Source organism: Calidris pugnax, unplaced genomic scaffold (assembly GCF_001431845.1).
Source record: "Calidris pugnax isolate Ruff unplaced genomic scaffold, ASM143184v1 scaffold20, whole genome shotgun sequence".
In the NCBI taxonomy this organism is placed as follows: Eukaryota; Metazoa; Chordata; class Aves; order Charadriiformes; family Scolopacidae; genus Calidris; species Calidris pugnax.
This window is the reverse complement of record NW_015094510.1, coordinates 23,615,776-23,622,743: the sequence shown is the minus strand read 5'-3', so window position 1 is coordinate 23,622,743 and position 6,968 is coordinate 23,615,776.

Here is a 6,968-nt window from a genome sequence, read left to right as displayed (position 1 = left end):
CGACTAATTCAGCGACGACTCCCGCGACGGTCCCGTGGGCCTGGGGGACCGGGGCGCTCAAGGGGAGAAAGACTGAGCATCGCTCCTGGGGAACAGACCCCAGGCAGCCCCCTCGGAACCGCCGTGGGTACCCCCGGCTGCGAGGAACGGGGTACCCCCACCCTGCACACAGCCGGTAAAGCAGTAACTGCGCCCACACCGTCACTTGTCGTTCCCAGACTGTTGCTGACGGCCGCGGGTGCGACCCTACGATAACAACAGCACGACAGCAGGGACGCGGGGACGCCTGCCAGCCGCCTTCTCTGAAGGGGATTTCTCTCCCTGCTTCCCATTCCTACTATCACGCTCCCCTCCCCCCCCCTCCCCGTGGGGTAACGGGGAGAGGGAGCGGGACTTGCAGCCCCCCACGCTCTCTGCCGCAGGAGACCGAAATGCAGCTCTGGAAAAAAAATACCGCATCTCTTCGGCGTAATCACCGCTCCCGATAAGCACCGACACAATCCATCTATGCGGATGTGAATTTGATGATGCCATAAACGGAGGAAAGGGCTATTAAAATGACAAAACTCAGAACGTATTGTATTAAACCGCACCAAAACGCTGACAAAACCCCGAACCAGCCCGGTTCGGTGGCTAAGGCTCCGTCCGGGAATCCCCGGCAGGCAGGTGGCAGCGCTTTGGTGGGGTGAGAGCCGAGCCGGTGGGGATGGGGGCGGATGGGAGCCCCGGGGCTCCGGCGGAGGAGCCGGACAAGGCTCCGAGACAGCACCGCGCCCGCCCGGCCTCGGCTCCTGCCGGGCTCTGCCTTTGCCCGTCGGACAAGTGACCCCCACTCCCCCCCGAGCACGGGGAGGCCGGGCCCTGCCAGCCGCCCCCCACCCGCAGCGGGCGGCGAGGGGGGGACACGACCCGCTTCCCCCACCGTGGGGGACATCCCCGGCGGCACAGCCCCCCCCGCCCCCGTCCCGCAGCGACCTGCCCGGCTGCTGGGGGGGGGGGGACGCTCTGTCCCCGGGACCCTCTTGTCTTAAAATAAGAGGGACGCCGCGCACACTCCCAGCCTTCGTGCCTGGGGGCCGGCCGGGCTCCCTTTCCTTGCGACTGGGGCAGGATTTGTCCCCCCTCTCGCCCCCCCAGCCATCGGGGCTTCCCGAGTGGATTGGGGAGAGGGGGTGTCTTTTTCAGCTGGGTTTTCCCTGTTTTTCCCTGCGGGACTGGAAGAGGAGACCAAGCGGGATGTTTCCCGAGCCCGTTCCTTCTCCGCCTCCGCCTCCAGGCTTCCCGCCGACTCGGGCCCAGAGCCCCAGCACCGGGAGAGGAGCGGAGACCCCGGGGCCGGACCCCGACACAGGAGGGCGGGCGAGTCCCTGATCTCTCCTTCTTTGCTTCCTCCGATCTTTTTTCTTTCTTTTTTTTTTTTTTTTTTTTCTTTTTTTTTTTTTTCTTTTTTTCCTATTTCGTTAGCTCCTGAGCGGGGAAACGCGATCCAACGCCTCACAAGCTGACAAGTGCCTGATCGGGGCTACCATTTGCAGGGAAAATACATTTTTTTTCCTTTCCCCCTTTTCCATCTTGATCCCGGTATTTTCACCGAAGGGCTGTTTTACCCGGGGATCCGGCCCGGGCTCCTCGCCCTCAGCCCCAGCTTTATTTCTTGAGTTGAAATAATTATTTCCCAGGGAATCTGCCTGCCCCGGGGAGGGGGAGTCAGGTCAGCGGCACCATTGCGTGGGTAACGAAGCCAACACTCGTTGTCGCCTCGGGCCCCGGGGCCGGGGAGGGCAGCACAGCCCGGGGACCCCCGTCCCGGACCCGAGATCTCCCCGTAAGACCCGGGAAGGGACGAATGCCTCGCAGCCCCCGCGATGACTCCTCCACCGGCTGTTCCCTCTTGCCGGGACCCTTTTCGGACTGAAGATTCACCTTCTTTTTTATTTCTAATAGTTTTCTATTTTAAAGATATTTCTTTTTCTGTCGCTTAGAAGAAGCTCGTGGTGTTGGGGGGAATGTGGGATCCTCCCCTCTCCCCCCACCTTAACGACAAGGAACGGGGAGCTTTGTTTGCAAGGTTAAAAAAAAAAAAAAAAAAAAAAAAAGCCTGCTTGAAAGCCCTTTGGTGGCCGAGGAGAGAGAAGGGAAGGAGGAATCGTGTGTTAGTTAGTCCGACCTGTGGAATTTATGACTCCCCCTAAGCACAGACATGATAAGGACTTAGAAAACATCTTGGATCTTTTCAAGCCGGCAGCCCCCGAGGCTTTGATGTAGATTACGTTGCAGAATACTTTTATCGTGGGGTTGATACTCGGCTTGTTTAAGCACATGCCTCTAGGAGCGGGTTAGATGCTCAACGCTCGCTCCCGAGCGGATTCGCGTTGCTGGGAAGGAAGCAGAGCCGGGGACGGGGGGGTGGCACCTTGTGCCAGGCTGGGGCTCCGCCGCCCCCCCTGACCCTCCTCGCACAGGTGCTGTCGGGGCTGAGCTCGCACCTTCCCGGCTTCGGGAAACCAGAAAGTAAGGAGAGAAGGGGGAAATAAAAGCCAAATTAGGCACAGGCTGGGTGTCCCCAGCCGCTCGGGCCCAGGGGCCAAACCTTCCCGGGAACACGCTCGGTGTGTCCGACGGGAGGCCGAAGGCTGGTCCCTGTCGCGCTCTCTGCCCCTGTTTTTCGGACTGGGAGTTACTTCGCTCCCTTAGAAGTCGCTGGTGGGCTGCCACGGGACACCTCTGCTGGCTGGTGAAATCCAGCCGTGGCTGGATTTTTAATTTTTTAATTTATATATATATATATATATATTTTTTAATGGCAATGGGAAGGAAAGCCGCACCAGCCCGCCCCAGATCGCGGTGCCTGCTCCGGCCTCCTTTCCCGCCTGTGCCCGGTCCCTGCTGTCACGTCCTGCGGGGGAAGGCCGGGGCCTGGTCCGGTGACGGGCGCCGTGAGTCACCCGGCAGCGCGCACCCGCGGCAAGGCCCCGACGGCGCGGCCCCGACCCCGATCCTGACGGGCGGGGGCTGCGGTGGTCCCGCTCCCGGGGAGGGAGGCAGGGCTCGGCCGTTATCACCCCCTGCCCGTCGAGGACACCCCCCCTCCTTCTCCCTCCCCGTACGGACGCTTCCCGGAGCACGCAGGGCCGCTGTTATCTTCCCCGCCTGCCAGCCCGGCCCCGGGGAGGACGTGGTGGGAGCGTGGTGCTCTCCGGCCGCACGCTTTCGGCTCCGCAGCCAGGCCCAGGCTGGGGGCAGCCCGAGGCAGGGGTGTCCCCCGGCACCTCAACCCTCGCCCAGGGCCACACCGCTCCCAGCAACACCTCACGGCCCGGCCCAGGTGGTGGGATGGTGCAGGTAAGGCACGTGTTGGCTTCCAAAACATCAAAATGGCTTGCACACGTTTGCTGCCATCAGATGTAACCTTGAAATGTTACGCCCCATGCCCATGTCCTCCCACACGTCTGGGCAGCGCTAGTCCTGCCGCTCTGCCCCCACCAAGGGCCTTGCAGGACAAGACGCCGTGGGGTGGCTGCCCCATACCACCATCTTCCTCAGCCCGAGCAGGCCCAGGCCAGCAAACCTGTTCAGTCAGCAGAGGCAGCGCGGGGCGGCTCTGCCCCATGTAGACGGTTTGTTGTTTGCGAGGTCGAAGGTTTCAAAGGCCATAACTGTACACATCCCCGCAGCGCCGTGGCGTTTTGTGGATAATATTTCTTGCCAAGCAATGTGGGAGTCCAAGGCAGGGAGGTGCCAAGCACTTCCTTGGCCTGGCAGGGAGCAGGCTGAGGCTCCCATGGGACCTTTCTTTATTCTGAGGCTGTAAGAAGGCGGGAGAAGACTTCTTCCTCCATGGGCAAACCTGTTCCCTCCAAAACAAACCAACCAACCTCAGCCCTCTTAGCTCCAAGGAGAAACTGGTGGCTGACTGTTCTCCACCACCTCCCATTAGCTCCCAGCTGTCTTCTAGTTCTTGGGAGGGAAGAGGAGTCTCACTGCAATTTTTTTCTGGTCTGCAAAGAGGCCCCAAAAGGAGTGAAAGGTAGGGCTAGGCCCAGATCTCAGGGCCAGGCTCCTGGCTGTGGCCCACACTGCCATCCTCAGGCCACTCGCTTCCTGGCTCAGCCAACCAGTGCCAACTCTGCCCGTGTTCAGCTCCACAGCTCTTCTGCATCCAGGATACCCTCAGCCCACTTCCCCTGCAGCAGAAGACTTCCAAAGGACCTCCTAGTCCACATCAGATAGGTAGTCACTTCTCCAGGAGAAATATGGTGGAAACTAGAGTTAGGCACCTTCTTCTTCTTGTGGATGCCCCATCCCTGGAGGTGTTCAAGGCCAGGCTGGATGGGGCCTTGAGCAACCTGCTCTAGTGGGAGGTGTCCCTGCCCATGGCAGGGAGGTTGCAACTCGATGAACTTTGAGGTCCCTTCCAACCCTAACCATTCTGTGATTCTATGATTCCATGATTCTTTCTAGGGTCTGAAGGGGTGACAGTGGTGGGACTGGAGGGCTGTGATTAGAAATAATGTACAGTCTTTCTTCAGCTGGAATACAGTGATGTCTCCATGACATAGGGCATGGAGGGAGGGGAACCCTAGTGCAGTTAGGAAGAAGCATCTCTGTGCACATATGGGCAGCCACAGGTACGTGTCAAAGCTTAGCTGCAGTGCAATGGATCACAAGCAGAGGTAGGCCACGTGGCAGGAAGAGTGGGTCACTGTCAGGATCTCCCATGGGTTTTTATCCCACCTAAGTAGTACCTAAACAAACTGAATCCCACTCCAGTCTGTATGTTGCTGTGTGGATGCGGCCACAGAAGCACCACGACTTTTCCATGATGGGCACCTCTCTCCAGAACGTGTGCCTTCAGAAATGCTCCTCAGCTGAGATCTGATTCGTACCATTCCCAAGGGCCCCTCACACTTCTGTTCTACCAATTTTCCAGCACAGCCATAAACCCCTAAATTTTATCATGGCAGTGGCCTGTAAGACAGGATCCCTGAACTGAGCAGCCCCCCTGTTTTGTCTCATCCACGGGAAGCATGTCAGGAAGCATGAGTCTGGCTCAGGTTCTCAGAAAACATGGCTGGAAATCACTGCCACCCCACCTCACCACAGCCCAGCATCAAGATGTTCACTGAAGGGTGAGAAGGAGCTGGGCTCATGTCCCATTGCTTTCTGAAGTGATTTGTGATCTCCTCAACCACAAGCCTGGGTGGATCATTTTGTGCTCCTTTTTAAAGCTGTTTTACTTAGAATCATAGAATCATAGTATCATCCAGGCCAGAAGGGACCTCCGAAGGTCATCTAGTCCGACCCCCCCGCAGTCAGCAGGGACACCCCCAACTAGACCAGGTTGCCCAGGGCCTCATTGAGCCTCACCTTGAATATCTCCAAGGATGGGGCCTCAACCACCTCCCTGGGCAACCTGTTTCAGTGCTCCACCACCCTCACAATAAAGAACTTTCTCCCAATCTCCAATCTAAATCTGCTCCCCTCCAGCTTGAAGCCATTGCCCCTCGTCCTGTCACTACAGGCCTTTCTAAACAGGCTCTCCCCAGCCTTCCTGTAGGCCCCCATCAGGTACTGGAAGGCCACTATTAGGTCCCCCTGGAGCCTCCTCTTCTTCAGGCTGAACAACCCCAGCTCCCTCAGCCTGTCCTTGTAGCAGAGGTGCTCCAACCCCCTGATCACCCTTGTGGCCCTCCTCTGGACCTGCTCCATCAGGTCCACGTCTTTCCTATATGGAGGGCTCCAGACCTGCACACAATACTCCAGGTGAGGTCTCACCAGAGCAGAGTAAAGTGGAAGAATCACCTCTCTGGACCTGCTAGCAATGCATCTTTTGATGTTTTGCATAGCCTAATCAATTAGCCATCGATGGGGAAGTGGGGGAAGGAGGCAGTGACTCAGTAGTGAAAGCAGTGCATTTAGCTGGGAAGAAGGAGCCCTGTGGCACTAGGTACTTCACATAGCTCAGTATCTGGGAGAAGGGAGCTGAGATCCAGCGTACCCAACTGCATGGCAAATGCCCGTATCTTCAGCCTGCTTTGATTTTTGCACCCCCAAAATATTTCCCAGCAGAAGTGTGGACTCTTAAAAAGGACATATCTGCAAATGGCTCTGTAGCAAATACGATTTTGGATTTCTCCATCACCTGTCACATATCTCTGTGAACATGTGGGCTGAAAGCCACCGTTAACTCGCATGGCACTTCTGCTCTCCTCTTCTGGTTCAACACAGGATTAGCCCCAGCTTCTTCCAGAGGGACCTCAGAGAGCCCATCCCAGATACCCCAAACATGACAGTGAGACTTGTGTTGGAGAAGCACATCCAGTTTCTCGTGAGCTGGACGGAGAAGGGTCTCCTATTTTTTTTTAGTGTGTGCTGCCTGTGAGACAGGAGCATGGTTGTGAGGGCATGAGGGAGGTGTCTGGCTGGTTCACGCTGGTACTTGGCCCATCCCGTCAGGTTTTGGCCGTGATTCCCTTTGAAGCCCGGCACCATCACCCCAGTCCTGCTCCCCTGGCTCTGCTGTAGCTCTGGTCCGCACACCGCGGCTGGCTCAGACCCTTCTGGGGGCACCAGCCCGGCTCCCTGTCCCCGTTCCCCCACCCGCTGCGCCGTCCCGCTGCCGCGGTGGCGGAGCGCCACCTAGTGCCGGCTGCGGCGGCGGGTCGGGGACGGCGGCATCCCACAGAATCACAGAATCACAGAATCTTAGTGGTTGGAAGGGACCTCTGAGATCATCGAGTCCAACCACAAAAACAAAAACAGAAACAAAAACAAAAACAAAAAACCCCCAAAAAAACAACAAAAAAAACCACACCACACCAAACGCCCACCAAAAACACCACACCCACCAACTAAACCCCACACTCAACACCTCACCATAAACCAATAACCTCAATAATCTCGGGCACTAGAGCATGCCCTGAAGAGCTATGTCTACGTTTCTTAAATACCTCCAGGGATGGTGACTC